The sequence below is a fragment of the Falco cherrug genome, chromosome 5 (genome assembly GCF_023634085.1).
Source record: "Falco cherrug isolate bFalChe1 chromosome 5, bFalChe1.pri, whole genome shotgun sequence".
Lineage (NCBI taxonomy): Eukaryota > Metazoa > Chordata > Aves > Falconiformes > Falconidae > Falco > Falco cherrug.
The window spans coordinates 13,373,464-13,394,035 of NC_073701.1; the positions used below are offsets into that span (position 1 = coordinate 13,373,464).

General features: G+C 38.0%; 1 long non-coding RNA gene across 1 annotated transcript in view; it reads right to left on the reverse strand.

Moving 5' to 3' along the window:
* Positions 1-20,572, reverse strand: part of LOC114015886 (uncharacterized) — an 82,248-nt gene that overhangs the window by 18,442 nt on the left and 43,234 nt on the right. Inside the window, exons 4-5 of the long non-coding RNA XR_003560063.2 lie at positions 19,409-19,514; positions 4,684-4,795 (exon numbers count right to left, since the gene is read on the reverse strand). This is a non-coding gene — a long non-coding RNA (uncharacterized LOC114015886). The remainder of the gene's footprint in view (positions 1-4,683; positions 4,796-19,408; positions 19,515-20,572) is intronic.

Here is a 20,572-nt window from a genome sequence, read left to right on the forward strand (position 1 = left end):
TTTAAAGGTATTTTGAAGAATAAATACTTCACGAACTATTCCATGTAAATTTTTTACTTTTAAAAGCTTCCATCTACCACATTACATATTTCTGGGTGGGAATCACAGATTATCTAGTTTAGAATTGTTGTTTACATGAGTTTTACATTCAAAGTTTCCATCTTCTATTTTTTCGCAACTGTGAGAGAGTTAATCTCACATCTTAATGGTAGTTTGCCCTTAATAAGAAAGCATTAAAGCAAGCCAACAATAATAAGCTAAATGAAGGCCATTCTTTTGCCTTTTGTCAATATTTTCATAGTGACAAACAGATCAAACACAGATATTTTTAAGGCTTTTATTTTTTCCCTCTTTTTAAATCATAAACCCTTTGGTATATTTAATTTCAAAATGAGTTCCCTGTGGATTAGGCTAACACGACCAATTAATGAAACCTTCCCAAATTCTGCTGCATCTTAGGTGGAAAAGTACACAGAATGTTCTTCTGCTGTCTCTCCCTGCTCATTTTCTAGCTGTTCCTCTTTCTCCTACACCTAAACGCCAAACCATCCATGTTAATCAAAAAAGTTTCATAGCCCTATTCCGAGACTTCAAAACACTAACACATTTTTCTAAATGAATGAAGGATTTTAGACTATATTCAGAGGAAAATACTCAAGTACCCAAATATTTGCTACACCACACAGATATAGTTGGCATATTCATGTGGGAAGTCCCCCCTGCAACATGAACTCAGCCCTTGAAAAGCAGAGGGAATACCTGCATTTTGTGACAGTCTGTGCAGGTACTACTTGGTGTCTGGTTGTAGAAGAAGGGTTTAAAATTTTTGAAGACTCAATGGACTGTTATTCTCAAATCTGTACCAGTTTTACAACTTCCTAAGCAAGGTCACAAGACACTTCTGCCTGTTGAGAAGTTTTTGTAGGACCTAACTAACTTTTGCGTACAAGGGCATTGGCCAGACTCTGAAAATACTCCTCCTTCTGCAATATTTGCTTGTCAGAGGGGATTTAATTTGCAGACTTGAATGTCCTTTCTCCTGTCCTTCGGTCCCTATGGTTATATATGACCAAGGTCTCCTCAATGAAATGTAAGTACAGCTGTGAACAACTGCTTTAACATATGGACACAAGCCTTCCATTAATGTAGTAAGTTGGGGCTTGGTTCCCCACCCCCATTAAATCTGTTTGATGGTTCCTTTTCCTGGAAAAACTTTCATACAAACTGCAGACTCTGGTCCACCTGCAGATGGACATGAAAGCAGCAGTGGCAGTCACGGCAATGAGACAGCCTATGGATGGGGACATACCATGGCTTCAATGCAGAGGGGAGGTCCAGGCTGGACCGCCCTCCTCCTTCACGCAGCTGAATCAGAGAACAGAGCCTTAATACTAGAAGCAAAAGTGAGAGAAAAAGCTTTCTCTTCCATAAATCACTAACTCTTCCAGCTGGCCACAGGCAGCTGTCATGTCTACCAGCACAAAAAGAGCCCATCAGGAAAATGCCATGAAAACAGCCTGGGATCACCATTTCCTTAGGTGTTCAGTGCCCTGCCTGGCCCTTGTCCACAGTGAAAGTGTCCCCTCTAAAAATTTTGCGAGACTGTAAAAGCATTGACAAATTACTTACAAATGGCATCCTAAGTTTTAACAAATTTCCTTTGAGAAAGAGGCAGGCATGCAGCGTGAACACAAAATAATGAATGCTAACTCTCAGAGAAACAAAAGTCCCAGTTGCAGCTCCAGAAGATTATGAATTTCAGCTTTAGCACGGACGCAGTTTGGGTTACTGACCATGTATTTGAAACAACTGAAATGTTGTTTTTTTCTGTGTTTATTTTGCAGCTGGCTATTTTTAAGGTCACAGTCCCTGCTAAGGGAGGAAACCATGTCTCTAGGGTATTGGGAGTTAAACAGAGGAAAGAAAAAGGCACAGAGAAAGTAGCAGCCTTACAGAGAGAACTCAAATGTTTTGTTTCCTTCCTTGTTCAGTCTGTAGTCAAAAAAGAACTTTACAGTAAACATTAGCTCTTTTTTTTAAAAAAAAGCAACAAATATAATTCTGAATTTCACAGGAATTCTTTTTTAACTTTTTCCCTCCTGGAATCCCTTCTGATAAACCGCAATACAAAAGGACCTTACCACTTGTCAATCAGCTTTTACAGCTTGAGAGGTTAGGCTTACCACCCTCCTGTCTGCAGTGACTTATGGCACCTACATCAAACCAAGTATTTTGTGCAGGCAGCGTTCTGACTTGGAGATATGAATAAGGAGGTGCGGGGAAGGCAGCAAATGTTTCGAGAGGCTCGGAAAAGCAATCAGGACAGGAATCAGCTACTGCAGAGGGCACACACCGTGCTGAGGCCACGGACTTCTGTGCCAGGAACCAGAGGAAAGTAGCACTGAAGGAATCGTGTGGGAAAGGACAGAAGGAAGTGAGCAGAGAGGCTGCGAAGGCAGCCAAGGCAATTCCACCACAGGGAAGTGCAGAACCTACTGCTATCAGCCAGCAGTCTGCTCTGTCCCTTCTTGAGGAGGTCACACAAGATGTCACCACAGCAAAGCTATACTCTGTGTCTGACAAAATTAATTCACTCTGGAGTCTTAGGTGTAACATAATGCAAAGAAGGATCCAAGTCAGCAGCTATACAAAAAGAGGCTTCTTTCATAACTTAATTGCTCATTTGCAAAATACCAATGTTATTTATTTAAGCAACTATGACCTTTTTTGATGCACTGCTAATGTAAATGCCTATGTGGGTGTCAGAAGAACATCATGATAATAAAATACTAATAACTTAGATCAGGAGCTGCCCAATTTACTTTGCTGGGATAGCATTCCTATAGAAATAGAGCTGTACTGTACCTCACTGAGGCAGGGGTTACAGCTGTTTCCAATTCTGTCCCAGGCTCTGCATTTGCAGAAGAGAAATGCATTTGGATGCATTTTTCACATATCTTTTTCTCATGTACGTACCATAAGAAATACATCAAGATTTCTGGAATCCCTCCTTCAGCTAGCCTCTGCTCTTCTTGTCATATCCCAGATTATAGTAGATGTCAGGTATGTTCCTCCAACTCTACTGCCAAGAAGCGTTATTTTTAGGTGCAGAAGATGCCTTCCATGGCTTTAATTAAACAGATAAAGCATGTACAGGCAGGGAACAGCATATGCGCACCAGCCCAGAGGACACGTAATGTCAACTAGAACTGGTTAGGGAACAGTGTGATTAGAACATCAAGAAGGCTAGGAAGTGAAGGAAGACACTCCCATGCCTTAAGAGTGGTACAACACTAGGCATCATCTGTTCCTTTACTTGCAAAGATGTCAGCAATAAGATAAAATTATTAAGGGAAAGTCTCTAGCCTCTACATATTACTTAGGCCCAACTGGGATAACGAACACCAAGGAAGTGCAGTAGTTACTGAAACAGCTGATTATAAGAAACTCTGGGGAAAAAAGGCAGGGGATGGGGGCAAGCAGATAAGAGAGTTCTAAAGAGTGGAAAAATAAGGAAGCATTTACCCAAATTATTCTATTCTTTTGCCTCAAAAAGGGCACACTGTCTCAGGCCCAGGCATTACAGTAAGCAACTATCATTTTTTTCAGCTAGGATTCTCAAATTTGGGACATTAATAAAAATAGGACAGGAGCCCATGACAATACAAAATAATTTTCTCTTCAGAAATTTTCTTGTAGCTGTATATGCAATTTACCTTTAGGTGATACCAATGTGTTCATACACATCCTGACCTGAATACGGGTACATACCTGTACCCTACTTTGCAGTGACAGAAAAGAACTACACAGCTTTTTCTTTTAATCACCTGCATAGATATTCTATAATATACATTAATGTAGGTATGTGAAAATACAGACCAGAACTGACTGCTGCTGGTGTGAGGGGAAATTGTGACCTCTCAATCCCATTTAAACACATTAGAAGGCTTTAATAAAGTCAAGCAATATTGTTAGCTATATTAGCACGACTAAACAGTCCTTGAGGTATAAAAGAACTGTGCATGCTAGAATGAGTACCAGTAAATTGAAGAACTAATAGTATTATAGCCATATGGTTACCACATTAAAAACCTAGCTTTTAAGAGTTCAAGAGGGAGATTAAAAGCCTGCAAAGCATATTTAGATAGTGAATACACAAGAATTAGGTATGTGTTTCGGGACTTGTTTTATTTAAATTCTGCTGTAATCAATACACATTTTAGAAGGCAGTGATAAACTCCTCAAGCAGATTATGTTATTCCATGGAGTTTGAGTATGAGAATATTCCTTCTGACATGCTGAGGGAACGTAGCCTTACCAAGAAAGGTGTTCTAACAGAAACATGTGAATAATTAACATTCTGAAAGAATGTGGAAGCTGCACAAATAGGAAGAGCACTGTGTTACACTTGACCAAAAACAGAACGCAATGCTGAGGGACTGCAAAGTTTTCCAGAAGTTTAGACTGTGGCAGGATGTTCTAACTAAGCATACTTTGCAGGAAGGTATTTGTTTTGATTTGCTAGCCTTCTGAAAGAATAAACATTTTTCAAAATTTGAACAGCCTACTGTGTTTTTAGCAATATTTCTTGAAAGCATACTTTTAACTACAAAGGAGCAGGAAAAAAATATGTTCAAGTGAAAGATCATCTTCTCAACTTCTTAATGCACATTAATGACTTACCAAAATACTTCTTTTTTGAGTCACACTACTTCTAAGTCTCCCTTCTTGCTCTGACATCATATCTGGAACAGACAACGGTAAGCAGACTCTGGTTTGCATGTTATCAGTGAACCTGAAATAAAGAAAATAATTTTTTTCAGAATTACTTTCGTTCTCCATGCCTCAAGGAATACAAGCACTGTCAGACTTGAGTACTGACATCTGAAAATCCCACTGAGCTGTCAAAGACAATATCCCCAACTCATCAGAAGCCAGTACCAAATGATTCCGCACAAGATGGATCTAAGTGAAGGCAATTTTAAAATGAGGTCTCATCTACAAAAGCTTCTTACCCCTAACACTTATCATTCAACTGATGTCCAAGAGTAAGTCTGAAGCTCACTTAATTTCTTGTTAGGTCTGTTTTCAGTGGCATGCTGTTGAAAATATGAGCATTGCTTAAACAAACTGGAAAATTTTCTGAGCCTCAGATTTTCACTGCAACCATTTCAAAAACTCTCCCTTATGAAAGAAGGCCACATTTGTATTTATGAACAGCATGGCTCATGCACTTGCATACTGACTGGAATACTTTAATAAAAGCTAAAAGCTTTAGTTTTTTGTAGCTAAATCTCATGAGCATGCAATGCAACAACCCAAAGTATCAATCTAATTAAGCTCCACAGCCTTGATTTTATGCATTAATAATCTGATCACTATTTTTATAAAAATCAATAAAGAGTCTATAGGAGTTGACAATGGAATACTGGATCTCCATCACTGCATGGCAACGCCTGACTGTATAAAAAGAATACAGTATTTTGATGATCTCTGCAACAGTTATGTAACTTATACCTTCTGGTTTTCATCACTAACTGTTTTCTCAGTTGCCATAAGATCCAGCAAAAGTATGTGAAGCAAAGAAATCCTGTTGCATTGAATGTGAGAAACTAACTGGTAGAAAAAAAACCTCCTACCATTTACACTGTGCTTTGTTACCCAGGAACAATCCCAAATTGCCCCTCAGGACTGTTCTGGTTGTACCAAAGCTATTCAGTGCATTTAACATTACCTCACCAAGCTGCAAAACCAATCATGGAGATAATAATGTCTGCTATGTTTGTAATTACTTCAAGCATCCTGGAACCAAAAGCAAAAATACATCATGTTCCTCTGTTAGAAACTTGTTGAGAAGGTAGTTTTAGCCTCAAGAAACTAGGATCCCTCTTGTTATGTAGGAGTCAGTACAATTATGGACTTTTCTGTCATCCTCAGGTCTGTAAACCTGCTAAGAAAAAAACATCCAGAAACCTTGCTTTAAGGAAGACCTGGTGCCAAAATTCTAACCATCTTCTGTACAGATTAAGTTACATTCAGGACACAATACCTTCCCTTTTCAGTGGCTGACTCTCACTTCAGAGTCATTATGCAGAAATGGTTTCCTCATTCTTCCTGTGTGAGAACTATGCAAAAATCTGCTGCTGACACAAGCAGCAGCATATTCAACAGTGAAAAAGCTGGTAAATGTCATTGGCAAAATATCTTTTCACCAAGAAGGAAAGTGCACCCATGATGGAATATGATTTGTGTTTTACTGCTTTTAAAATTTCACAACTTACTAATTCCAAGTAGTGATGTGCCTGCCATTTTGGTAAGGAAGTACCAGCTTTTTAACGTATCATCAGCCAGTGGTAGCTGCCGATTCTTTCACCTTTCCCAAGGTATAGCTCAATAAAAAGAAGTTTTGATAGGGTTTGCTATCTTGGAGAAAAACATTTAAATAAACTACAGCAACAAAATATAACTTCTTTCATATTTCTGCTTTCCTAAAGACATGAAGTAATATCAACAAAATACTCTGCCATAATCATTCACCAAAACACCACAAAAAAAAAAGTTCTGATACAGCTTAAAATGTATTAAAAGCATTCACCATTAGCCTGGTTGTGTCCTTCAAGTCAAAGGGAGCAAACTGGGAAGCTGAGTTCTAAGGCATAATTCATGATACCGTTTTCATTACGCACCTGCTGCTGCAGGTACTGAATAGGCACAACATTCGTTATTCCTCAAAGCGCTGCACTGAAAATGCACATATGCATTAAAGAATCAAACAAAGTTGTGTGTGTGCCTAACTAGGCTTGCCCTCATGCAGAGAGAGATTAGTATATTCCTCGCCTGGACTCTGACAGTTGCCTATAAACAGTTACAGTTCGGCTAGAAAGAGCAAAACTCTCTGTAGGGTGCTTTACTGTGATTTTATTTTTAAGGGAGGAGCAGTAATTTGTCTTGCTAATGACATTTTCCAGAAACTGCTTCAGATACATTCTTTCCCTCCCCAAAATTATTTTTATGATCATCAGTACCAATTAGGCTCCCAAGAACAGACTGTCTTCTTACACATACAATGTCAAAGTGATCAAAATCTAATCTATTTTCTTCATATTTTTTTTCTACAATGAGTATATACATATTTGTGTAAATCTGTGTTCCAAACATCATTATTTTAAATAATAAATACTATTTTTTAAAGATAATGTAGAATAAAGTAAAAACTTCTTCAATTATAAATAATAAATTAAAGAGAAAACCAATACTCAGCTTCCACCATCAAACCTATAACTTCAAACTGCTCTGCTTCTATAAGGAAATGAAAGTTTTATGCACTAGTATTGAGAATCCAATATGAGCCTGATCCTTTGCACATAAACCACCTTGCCTTTGGTTCAAACTCTCAAAGCCAGCTACGTTCTAGTTATCTCCTTCACATGACATATGTGTCCCACAGCACATTAAGTACCACAACTTCTTGCCTCCCTGAGAAAAGGCGGTGCCAGCCGTATTTTGCATGCCTACCCACAGCAAGTGCTAATTTCACAGATTAAACAAGGTTTTCTCTAACTGTAACCACAATCTATGTATTGCAATGCCACTAGAGATTTCTTTCTGCTTTACTCAGTCCAGAGCTTTACTATATTGCTATCCATTATAACTGTTGTACATTTAACTATGCACATATATATCCATAAAAAAGATCATATGTTCTACATTTTTATCCTCTGAAACATGAATTAAGGAACTGTCTTTGGTGACAGTCTGCTCTTTTTGTCTGTGCATTACCAGCAAAAAAACAACAGTGCTCAATGGATTTCAATCAAGAATTAACAAGAGCAATGAAAAATAGTTTATGCAGTTCCCTTTCTTCATATGCACAACTAAATCAGGCATGTCTTCTCAGTATTTGTGCAGATAGACACTGTTTTCATACAGTTATAAATATCACTGAGATTACAATCACAGAAAGAAGTTAGTGGGGAACAAACACATAAAAAGCTTTTCTGTTTTTGTTTATTTATACACTGTATTTCACAGCACTTTTTCCTATCGTAAGTCAACCAGTTAGATGTTGCTGTAAGAAACCCTGTCCTACAACAGCAGGAAAAGAATCGAAGCTTTGGAACTATTTCCTCAAAGAAACTAAAAGCAAACCAAAACAGAGCACAATATTCAAACGACATTATGTTAGAAACGATGTACCAGATTTTACCAGCTGGAGGAAAAATGGCAAGCTAAGCATATCCCTTCAGCTCTCCCATTTTGTTAATTCTTCACTAGTGCATGTGCCTACAAAAGACTTCAGCTGAATTCCAGTTTAATCTCTCCCTAGACTATCCTGGAGACATTCTATTTAAATATGTTCTCATTTTCTTCATGTCATGTTATGTGTTTCTTCCCTGGAAGTGCAGTGTGTTTTCCTGAGAGGGTAATACAGGTAACATTCAATATATAATTGTAAAAGAATAGTAGCATTTATCAACTCTGAATTCCACCGGCACTATTAATTCTCACAGAATATACCCACATAACTGAGACTACAAGCTCTGGGACTTCAAAATGCTGCAAACCATTTTTAGCTCCAGCAGCAGGGAAGGAGGAAAGTCAAGAGTCACAAAGACCAAGTCTCTGTCCTGGTTCTGACAGTTGCCCTTTAGAACTTTCTCTCATTCTCCCCAAAATAACAGTGTTTGTGTAATCACAAGGAAGCAAGAAAAAAGAACTCCATAAAACATACCTGAGTTTCCCTTTCAATAGCATCTAACTTTGCAGTTGCAGTTTTGCACCAAGCATTCATTAATTCAATAGCAAAACAGTGGATGAACCACAAAGTTTGAGGAAATCTTTAATTTCAATTTTTTCTAATTGCTGATAAAAACATCTTCAGAACAGACATTTACTTGACACTAACAGACCCATATCTCCAATGATGCAGATGAAATATGTGAACTAAATGATGCACTGACTAGCATGTACCACTAATGCAGGTATAACCTTCAAAAACAGAAATTCTATCTAAAACCCAGGAAAAGTCAGTTTACAAAAAGATCACCATCTCTGCTTTTTATAAGCTAGTGGTATACGCTACTTTCACCTGAAATATTGCTGTATTTTCCAGAATCCTGCATTGAATTAAGTGGCTGCTTTACCACATGCACTTGAACCAGTATCATTTTAGCAAGTGTCACTGCAGTAGCACAATGCAAATAAAACTTGTATTCTCATCTCTACTTCTAAATTGTACTCCTGCCCTGAAGAAGCATAATGTGTGTGACAAATGCAATGCACTTTGTATTTTCACCAGTAACACAATTTGGGAAAGACCTGAAAAGGTCTGGCATATGACTAAAATTATGCGTGTGAGCAGTTCTCCACATCTCGGAGAAGCCTATGCTGACCAGTTACCAAAAAAACACCAAAGCCTAGTTAAGCGAACAACAAATGTCCTTGCAATAACTGTATTTGTTGCCCAAATCCAGTTTCCACTTCTACCGCCAAGAAAAGCTAGCTGTGGTGGCCTACGTGCTGGTCTGTATGTATGAGCCTAGAAAACCACATTCCTCCTCGCCTCTGTTTCTCTCAAAGGCTGCAGATGCTCAGCACTCCACTTCAAAAGCTGGGTGGCTTGAGATCAGCAGCTCACAACCTGCGCTGGGTGGCCCAAGGAGGGCACAGAAATGAACTCTATGGCAGGGGGCTCAGAGAGCAAGTCCATACATGCTGGACAGAAGCCCAATCTTTCTAAAGCCCTAAGCAGATCTAAATATCCACTCTTCTTTTGGAATTTGTTTCGCAATCACAAACGTATAAAATCTGAAAACTGCTCCTTTACACAAAAGCCAACCCACTGGCAAGTGCGATAGGACACTCAGGATTGTTGACTTCATATTCCCAGGTTAAGCAACTTACTTCTGCCTTGATGCCCAACAAAAAGACTTAAGGAAGCCTTCCTACAGTTGGATGCATATTTTCTTCCAATATTAACATGTTACTCCAGAACAGTGCAACATGTATGAACATCTGAAAACGGTATGGCTATGTGAAAACAGTATGCCTGCATTTTGAACATTGATTTTTTTTTTCCCAAGGCAGAAAGAAGTTTAAGCAATGAAGGTACTAGAACTTGGAAGCTTGCTTATCTAACTAAAGAAAAATCAGCAAACTGAAAAATAACTGAAAAATATTTCCAGTAATCGAAATGAAGTAACTGACACTAAGTAGGGAAGGGAAATCTGTGTTTTGTTTTAATATGCAATTTTAATATAACACCTACTTAGGATATCATTTGAGATTTCACATAAATATTTTAACATTTTAAATTGCATCTTTACTGAACTGTACATAATCACATCTATTATTGTATTTTTCACTGAAACAGAAACCTATTAAACATACATTTAATTTCAGTACCTTAAAGCAGTAACAGAGCTGTCTGTACCTTTGCCTGTACTCTATGTCCATCTTCACTGTGCCCAGGACTATTTTCAACTGCAAATGATTCCTTAAGCTATAAACGCACAGTAAGATACATAACTGGCTGCGTGATTGAAAAGGCTTCCGGAAGGAGGATGCAAAATCTGAACTGTCACCTCCAACTTTGTTTCTCAGTGACACAGAGGCAGAGTTCCACAAATAGCTGGGAAGTTATATTAAGAGGTTGTGTGATGTCCTGCCAGGGTCTTTACTAGCCTTCTAGAGTACAAAGGTCATAAATTATGTATTTATAGAGAAGAAGGATACTGTACAAACCATATGAGGTTTTAGGAAGCTTGTACTTCCAACCTAAATGATCCTGTGATTCTGTGAAATAATGCGATGTACATCACATTTTGAGAAATGGCATTAAAGTACACCTATAATTGAAAGGTGTCCTCTTTAACTAATACATGGTCTTGATTCAAGAAGAAAATGAAGACGCATGCTTAAATCTTGCTCAGCTGAGACACAGCTTACCTTGTTTTACTGTTTAAAAGAAATGTTCAGGAGACTTCTGCCTCTTTTAGACAGACTGAGTAGCACCGAGATGAGGATTCCCCTTATTGTGTGCTTGTAGAGCATTTAGCACAGTTGTATCTTTTTTCTCTACACATAAAATGCCACTCTATTCTGCATTTGCGTAGCACACTGCATGAGATGTTGTTAGGTATAACCACTACGAGTCCATCCTCCCCAGCCACAACATACATCATAAAAGGGTTGGTTAAGACTTGATTCTCACCCCAGTTCTGCCATCTAGTAACTGCAACCGCTTGGCCAAAGTAAGCCTGCCTTGCCTCTGCTCTGCTGGGACCAGGTAGTAGAGCACTGTTTACCAGACAGCTGTTCTGTGGCTTAATTATCTCCACAAAGGAAAACAGAATTACTGCAAATTGTTGTTCAAGGACTTGAAATGCATGCCATGTCTGTCAATAATATCAGCAAATCAATCAGTATTTTGAGTACATACAAACACATGCTGTTCTCTAAAAAAATAAAAGCCTTTTTCCACTTTTTAGTTAAAGAAGGAACCTAAAGTAGCCTTCAGTCTTGTAGCAAACACTGCCTTCCCTCCTACTCTTCACTTATTAACAGGCTGGAAAACCTAAGCATATTGTGCCTTTCTCTCTAGCCACTGTTTTTATTCTAACATTACTGATTTTCAAACTTGACAGACCCTTTAATAAGACATAATAGGGAAGCTGAGTGTTAGTCCCAAGAGTCAGAAAAACACTCCATTTTAACCTGTCTGAAATGCAGCAAACAGCTTCAAAAGAAAATGAACAGACAGAATTCTAAGTTAAGATACTTCTATTGTATCAGTACAAACCTTGAGTATACATGAGACATATTACCCCCTCTGGAAGGTGTATAAAGTCACTGATTGTAAAAGTTTACACTTGAGATTTTTTGCTTAGGCTGCATTTATTTTGATTATAAATAGTATTCTGCCAATTTGATTTAGAAATAAACTTATTTCCTACCTTACCTGAAAAATACAGCTATTAGCAGTCTTCCTAACATAACAAAGCCAGTCACTGCTGACCCACACCGATCCCATAATGGTGGGTTTCACAGTGTCCTTTTGTGATGTCTTGATGGGCAGTACCCATCAATATCCAACGCATTACATTTCTGATTGTACTGGGCCTCACAGTTTCTTCTGATTTCTGCTCAACTGGAACACACTGTGGGAAAAATAATTCCTGTTTTTTACCCCTTCTGGCATCTCAGATCTGACATTTCTTTTGAAGGGTTCCATCTTTCACTGCCAGCAATGTACTGTCCATGGCATTTTCTTACCTACACCTTCTCTCCTGTTGTCTTTATTCCTCTCCAGTGTAATGACGGCTTTTTATTCCTTCTGTTTTTTTCCCCTTTACTGTCTGTCTCTTAAAAAAACCTACCAAACCCCAGAAACTTGTTTTGTTTAAAACACTGGATTAAACATGAGCAGCCAGATTTATTTCCTGCACCAAAATGGATTTTCAAAACAGCTTCTCTATTTTCCAGCTCTAAAAGCCCACCACTGATGTCACATTCTCAAGTCAGTTCAGCATCAGCTAGTTCCTGCTTCAATTCTTACGATCAGATATTTGCAATAGCCCAGGGTCAATAGAGCTGAGACTTCTGTTTTGCTACCTAAACAGGACTTCACAATTTTTGACATTCTGGCTTTAATCTTTCAGTGTCCCAGGATGTCACATGAAAAGAAAGAAAGAAAGAAACAACAAAAAAAAAAAGGTACTTGTCTTCTCCCAAACTTTATCTTTGCATAAAAGGGATTTAGGATGTATATGATCAAATATTGTACTATACACAGCTTTTCTTTAGTTTTAACCTGGAACTCCACTGTAAGATTAATTTAAGAATACCACTGTTACATAATATAATGTCATATATTATATTTACCATAGTATTTTGCCAAAAAGATCTTACATTTAAGACAGCTCAGTTTCAGTGGATTAAAACGTGCAAAGTCTGTTTGCGTTAAGAAACCTTCTCAAAGTGGCATCTAGTAAGGAAAAACTCCCACAGGCAGCAAGATGGTACAGTGATTCAGTTAAAGTCATTCTCTCAATATCATGATTTTGTATGTTCGGCTGGTCATTTGCTTTTGCAGGGGTAACCTTAGCAGTCTGCAAAACTTGGTGAGTTAATAGTAATTTTAATATTTTGCTCTTTCTATTGCTTTCCATTTGAAGCTCTTAATGTGTTTTACAAAGACAGCAGAAGGCTCTTCTTTTTGTTTAACATAAGATGCTACAAAGGGGTGACTGTGTCTGAGGACAAAGAGCAGCTCAGGCAGTTGCAACTTGCTCATTTCTAACTCTGCACTACGCCCATCCTGAAGGATCAATAAATCTGCTCACTCTTTTCATTCCATAACCTGAGAGTTCGGTGATGGGCAGAGGCTACATGGGACCTGTAATACATCCTTTGTGTTCTATTGTTATGCCCAGAAAAGTTCAAGAATTCTAATCTTAAGCACACCTTGTGACTTCTGGCAAATGTCCTAACTCATCAACCACAGGTGTGTTTATAAAACACTGGTTCTACCACGAAAGAAAAGGTACCATCAAACTCTCTGAAGGCGGAAAGTTTGACAATTTAACTCTTAAAGTCTTTCTGATCTCCTTTGTCTATTTAAGTGGTGTTTAAGCATTTATTAGCCCATTCTAAGGAGATCTTGTGTCTCACCGTATAACTGATGAATTCTGTACTTCCTACATTCTTTAAACAGCAGGGCTCCTCGTGCACCTTTGCTCTCCCCTTCCCACTCCTCTCTACCATTCGCCTCAGTAAGATTCCAGTTAGGAGAAGTGCTCTACATAAAATGAAGGACATCCAACACGTCACATGATAGTGAAGTCAAAAGCATATGGTGTTTATCAAGCAATTATTTTTTTTTTAAATAAATATACATGTTCCAGCAGCATTAAATTTTGGAACTAGAGAGGTACCTCAAGAATAACACCCCAATTTGGTATCGCATATACTTAGTCTGAAGCACAGAAGTGGAGTTAAACATATGCTTAAATGCTTCCTTTAATTGGAGCCTATGATGAGGTTTTCTGCTGTTACCAAATACCACACGGCTGTGAAGACAGTATTTCTCCTGAAGCGCAGACCTTTTAGGTTAGTAGTTTTTTCATTTACAATGATACCCTGTCCTGGATTACCTGAGTGGGTTCTACTCACCACACTAACTTGTAAAAATGAATCATATTTCAAAAGTATAATCTCAATAATCCTTTACCAGCTTTGCTGTCAGATTCCATAAAGCATCCTTCCATCTCGAACTAGCAGGAGGCAGTTTCAAAACAAACAAAAAGGAAGTCACTCTTCATAACACGTGTGTTAAGCTATGGGACTCTGCTACTGAGTAACGCGGTTTGCAGGACTCGGAGGGAGATCACACAAGTATACAGAACAGAAATCTGCTCCAGTTACTAAACAGAAAGAAACTATGCCTGGCTGCATATATCTCTGGGATGGCCGAACACCAAGAGATTACTTAGTTGGAATATGATATACAATTTCCTTGTTCTTACACACTTCCTTAGGCATTTGGTTTTGGCCAGTGCTGAGGACAGGTGACAGTCCGAGCGGCTGGACAATCCACCCGCTGCTGGACGAGTCCCGGCACTAAGCTCACGTGCTCATTCTTATGCTCATATGTTCCAGCCCTTCCTAAACAGAACCCCTTTTCCTTTTGCACACTGTTATTGAGTGAATGATCAGCAATACTTAAACAATATGTAAAATATTACAGACTGAGGCTTCACCAAATCCTGTTTCAGCCTACTGGCTCGAATTATGCAAAAATGTTTCAGTATTTTTTAATGTTCTTGTTTTAAGGAAAAAAACCTACCCATTTTTTTCAGTTCCCCCCAAAATTAATAGCTCCAGATACAGTTTTAGAATAATAGAACTTTCATGAATTTTTAATGTAGTTCACTTTCATAGTCAAAATTAAATTTCAAACAAAAAGTTAATGACACGCAACAAAATCAAACCTGCTTTACTGATTACCTCAAGTTCTACCCATCAGTTACCAAATTTAATGACTTAATTCAATCTCACCAGCAGCACAGATGTCCCCTACTATTCTTAGCTAAGACAAGGAGCAAAAATGATTTAATCTGTGAGAAACACTCTTTTGCCTCTTCCCAATTCATATCTATTCCTATCAGAATCAGATGTAAGAAGAAATTCCACCAGAAAAGTTTTTCTCATGAGACTGCCAACTGATTCTGCAGATTCAGCTAAATAACAGACTTCTGTGCACTTCTCTGAACAGATCCTCCTAATCACTCTTTACAGGATATGAAAACAAAATTAGAAAAGGGGCGGGGGGCACAACCAAAGTAACACAGAAACTTCACAGATCTCTATGTGCCACTTAATACTTTGTGAGCAGCCAAGTATTTATTTTAATCTTTTAGGTGGAAATTTTAAGATGCTGAATCTTGAAATGGATTATAATTGTGCCAACTGAAATTTCATTCAAACAGACTTGGCAATCAATTCCACCACTCTACAATCCATAAGAAATGCTTTGGCTGCAGTGTACCACAAAGGACATAGTTACTTGGAAACATGCTTTCAGTTTCAGGAATGAAAGGCAAATTTCAACATTTTAAGAAAACTACCGCATTGTTTAGATTGAAGGTGAGAATTTTGCCTCCAGTCTTTATTTTAAGCAATGCAACAGTTTCTTTACTGAAAATTGCCTTGCATTACCAAAATTGAAAGCATGTTTACGTGATTTTAGCTAGGTGTGATTACCATCGAGATACATGGTCTTCACATACAGCTGGAGGCTCAGGGTCATCCGAACTGTTGGTTCTTGTTTTTTGAAGTGTAGTGAGACAAAAGGTGCTCTGAGGTTTGGGATCTAACCCATCTTTGTATCATTTTGAATACTAATTTTCCTTTGGCTTAAATCAATCCTCCCACTATCTGCAAGAGGCTACTGGGATCTGTCCTGTGAACCCCCTCCTTTTCCCCTGGCATACTTCTTCATGATGATCTCATTCTCCACTTACATATCTTCACATTCCATCTGTAGGCCAATAACTCATAAATCTGCCCCTTCTTTCATGGCTTGTCTCATTTAATCTCATCCTGTCTCATGTCTCTTCTTGGGTGTTTTGTTGTCAGTTATGAGTCATTATAACTCAGGCTTAATTCACATCTGAAACCCTCTTCCCTCCCCACATTACTGTTCAATACATGCTACTTAGGTCCAATACATGCCCTGCCTCCAGAAAAAAAAAAGAAAGAAAAAAGTCAGTTCATGTTTTTGAACGTTATCAAGGGAACCAAACTTGCAGACCACAAGTTCAGGAACTTCCAACACACACAAAGGCTGCCAACTAAATAATCATTTTGTCTTAATTTTTAATTTTCTTCCTTCTCAAGTGTCTTCATTGCATTTAGATGTTACAGCTGACATTGAACTAACCACTGCTACCTAGCCTTCATTTTGCAGTAGGAGCTGTTCACGTCTTGGTTGCCCAATAGCTGCAAAGCTGTAATTTTGAAACAAAGGCATCCAAACATCACCATCGGCCTAACAGCACCCAGACATCACTGTTACCACTCAATGCAGAATCAATATTCAAAAAAAGTAACTGAAACTCCTGCACTTTCTAAAACCATTGCCTTGGTTACAAAATGCAGCAAACAGGAATAAAAGAAGTAGTTAACACCATTAATTGGAATAATCCTGTATCACATTCTCTATTAGTATCTTGATACTAATTCCTCCTGTACTCAATACAGAGTGTTTTGGAATGAGCAGAGTAGGATTTTGAAGAGTTTTGCAAAGCTTTCCAGTTAGGAAAAGTTCCTTTTAAAATGCCATCATCCTCTAGAAATACTGACTGTGATAATATACTGATCTCAAGTTTTTCAAGTCCTAAAATTATGCAAAATTTGTGGAATAGAAGTACTCCTGTGAAAACCAAAACAAATTAAAATCTGCATCTCTCGAATACAGCAACACTTGTAAGTAGCTTTGTTATACTGTAATTGTCATTTGTTTAGGAAAATAGTGTACTGGGGTTGTGGTATGAACATGAAAGTTTTGCAATGAGTATTAAGTGTAACCTTTTCCCCAAAGAAGGAATCTTCCTTTCTAAAGTAGCTTGTTACTCATAGTTATTCAAACCATAGTTTGAAATGTCTAAGAAGAAAATCTGACTTTCAGATTTTATTTATTTTGAAGTATTGGAACCATCACAACCTGAAATTCGAAGTTAAGCCTATTGTACCCATGAGTTTTTTAGAACATTAAGCAAGGCCAGTAATTCACATCTAAACTACTGGATGTTTGATTTGACCATCACCTTTGGGTACAGAATTACTGCTTAATTTCAGGTTCTAGTATGTTCTCAGGCACCACTGTTCCTATTGTCAATAAAATTTCTGTAAGGCTCATTTCTCCTGTCTCAATAATGTTAACTCTTCTGAACAAACTGCATAACTATGTAGTTAAACACTTTTTAATCTCAAACGTACTTATTTTCAAAAGGTTTAATAGTAAAAATTATTTAGATAAAATTAATTTTCTTATAGGAAAATATCACTCTTCAAAGTTGAAGCGAAACTTTCCTAAACCTACGTTAGGGGATTCTGACAGCAGTTTCCTGTTCTTACAGAGAAAAATGTAGCTTCAAAGAGAGACTGAGGACGTTTCTGAAGGCCAATGACATGACTCAAGGTTCAAAAACACCTGGAAGAAAACCAAGAGTTTTCACCGCTGACTTTACATTTTGCGATGCTGCTGCTAGCAACTACATGCATTGGAGAACTGATGTTAAAAAAAAACAGCCAGTGAAGATGAAATACTGAAATTAAAAGTGCTAATAATGCTACAAGATCATCCACCAGTCCCATGTGTTATATCTGTATTATATGTAGTAAAACCTGGTGCTCTGGGATTTGATACCAATTTTGCAGATAAGTTATCTGAGGTTCACTTAGATCAAGCAAATTGCACTAAGTTAAAGAAGCAGTTTGGTAGCAAAATCCAAAAATAGTACATCAATACTGTCTAAGATCACACTGACAAAACCACAGGAATGCACACATAATGAAATATGAACTTGAAGAAATACCTGGAAGCTGATATACCATGTAGTTCATGAATTAAAATAATATTCAGAGTGACTTTGCTGTTTCCTTCTATTTGCTTTTCAGACAGTCACATGTGGTATAACACTTAACAAGAGTGATTTTTCACATATTAGTGACATAGCCATTAAATATATACTCTTAGGAGATACCTCTGATTTTTTGGTTTTGTTTAAAATACTTAATTATGAAGAAGAGTTTGCAATGTCAATTACAACAATTTAATCATTGTAAAAAGATAACATAAGATTGTAATGACTATGCAAGTCAGATGTTTTCTCTGAACCCACTTTGTATAGACGCATTCTGCAAACACAACTCTTACCTTTACACCTGTTAGCAATCCCAGTTGCTTCACTGAATTAATCATCTATAAAGGGACCTAGTATCTCTACACTATTATCATAATACAAAAATGTATGCAATTACTTGTTGTTATTAAGTTATCAGCTTGCACATCTATACCATGCCTGTCATCACCTGCTCACATGGAGCTTTGAAAAGCAATCACACAATTGTCCTCCTTGCTTCAGAGACATATAACACAGACTAAACAGACCTGTACTACCTTTCCCTATTTATACTCTCAAAACAAAAATCTGTTTTCCTCTAATCTAGACATTTACAACCTTTCTCTAGACTGCCCTTGCTATCCAGCTAGAAAGTCCCATTTCTGCAGTGGGAAGAACTGCAAACACCTTATTTCCTTTCAACTGTATACAGAACATAACACTACTTAAATCTCAATAAAATCCTTGAGGCCTAGCAAGAGATACACAGCACCTTCTGTCACCTCTGCAAACCAAAATGAATTTCACCTTCACTGTAGGCCTACCTAACCCAGGGCTTACACAGTTCCCAGGATTTAATTCCTGAGGTGACTGGGAGTTTTATAATGCCGTACCCCATGTCCATTTTGCTCCAGAGAATGTCAGAAAAGAATCCACTTTCTCCACCGTTCTTCACATGGCCATCAGTGCTCTGAGTAGTAACAGGTGGTAAAATCTGACTTAGCTAAGGGATGTGACAGAACATCCAGAAGCATCAATGTGTGTTGAACATGAAGCTACAACTCTAACAGACCAAATTTTCAACCCTAGCTTCACCTTTAAGTTGCATGATGGCATTCTGACTAAACAGCCTTAACCCTTCTTTTCACTTTTTCATTTGGTTTATGTAATTTTCTCACCACTTCATGTGAGTTAACAAGAACATTTTTCCTTAAAGGGCATGAACTGCAGAGTACTCCACGCCATGCACCAATTACTGATATATGTAACGGAAGCACAAATACCTGAACACCTTGCAGGTTAGTCTTGAACGTCTTCTCTTTGTGTGTTTTGAGTTCATTTTGCCACATTCCTGCTTCATCTTTTTAGGGGCAGCCTGAGACAGATATGCTGTAACAGCAGAAGAAAAAGCTATCTGAGTACGAATTTTGTCAGAAAATGCAGAATAAACACAGCAAAAGCCAAAACATCATAAAAGAAACATTTAAGTACTGTTACCCCCTACAGTCTGTTTTACTGATAAATGTGACATACCATGCAGAGCACATAAACAAGGAACAGTACAACAAACCATGTCATTTCATAGAAAAGGATGGAAAATATTTGCACTGCTCCTTTAAGCCATGGTTTTGAACTTTTTTGAACTGAGCCGCCCTCAAGACTATTGTCAGAGCTCAATGCTTTGCTGGATTTAGTGGCCGCTTAGCCAACCCCTCTCATTCTCCCCTTCTTCTGTTGAACCAGAAAAGTGTATTAGCTCAAGTACATCATTTCCATTATGACACACAGACACCTCACTGGCTTGGGACTACTCACCCAGAGTATACACATTATAGAAAAACTATGCTCAAAAGCTAATGAAAACTTTCCCTCTGTTGGTTACTCAGGAATTGTGAGAATGAGAAACAAACCATTTGTTGTACACTGGGGCCAAGTTATCTGCCACATAAACTGGCATAAGCTTGCACTGAGTAAAGCGATGCTGTGCCAGTTCATACAAGCAGAGAATTTGGTTGCTGCATGTGTAAACAACTCTGTGAAATACCTTTAAATTCATCAGAATAAACACCAGAGACCACTTTTCTCTCCAGACCAGTAAGAAAATGTTTGTTCTATTTTTGTGAAAGAGTCAGTTCACTGACATTAACATGAAGATAAATCAACATACACACACAAATATTACAACTTCACATAGAGCTGGATGAGAATGAAAATGTTATAGAATGTCCAGAGTATACCTCAGTTCTTCTTCTGTATTTAGCCTTTCTCTGGCTGAAGCAACTTAGATATGGCCTCCTCAAAACAGAATTCTGAACATCAAATAAAATGCGCTCTTCTTCTCACTGTTTCTTCCAAATCCCACTAGTCTGTGGTACGGAGCACATGGTAGACACACCTGGTGCAGGAATGGAAGACTCTAAGTCACTGGAGGTCATCTGGCTAGTCCA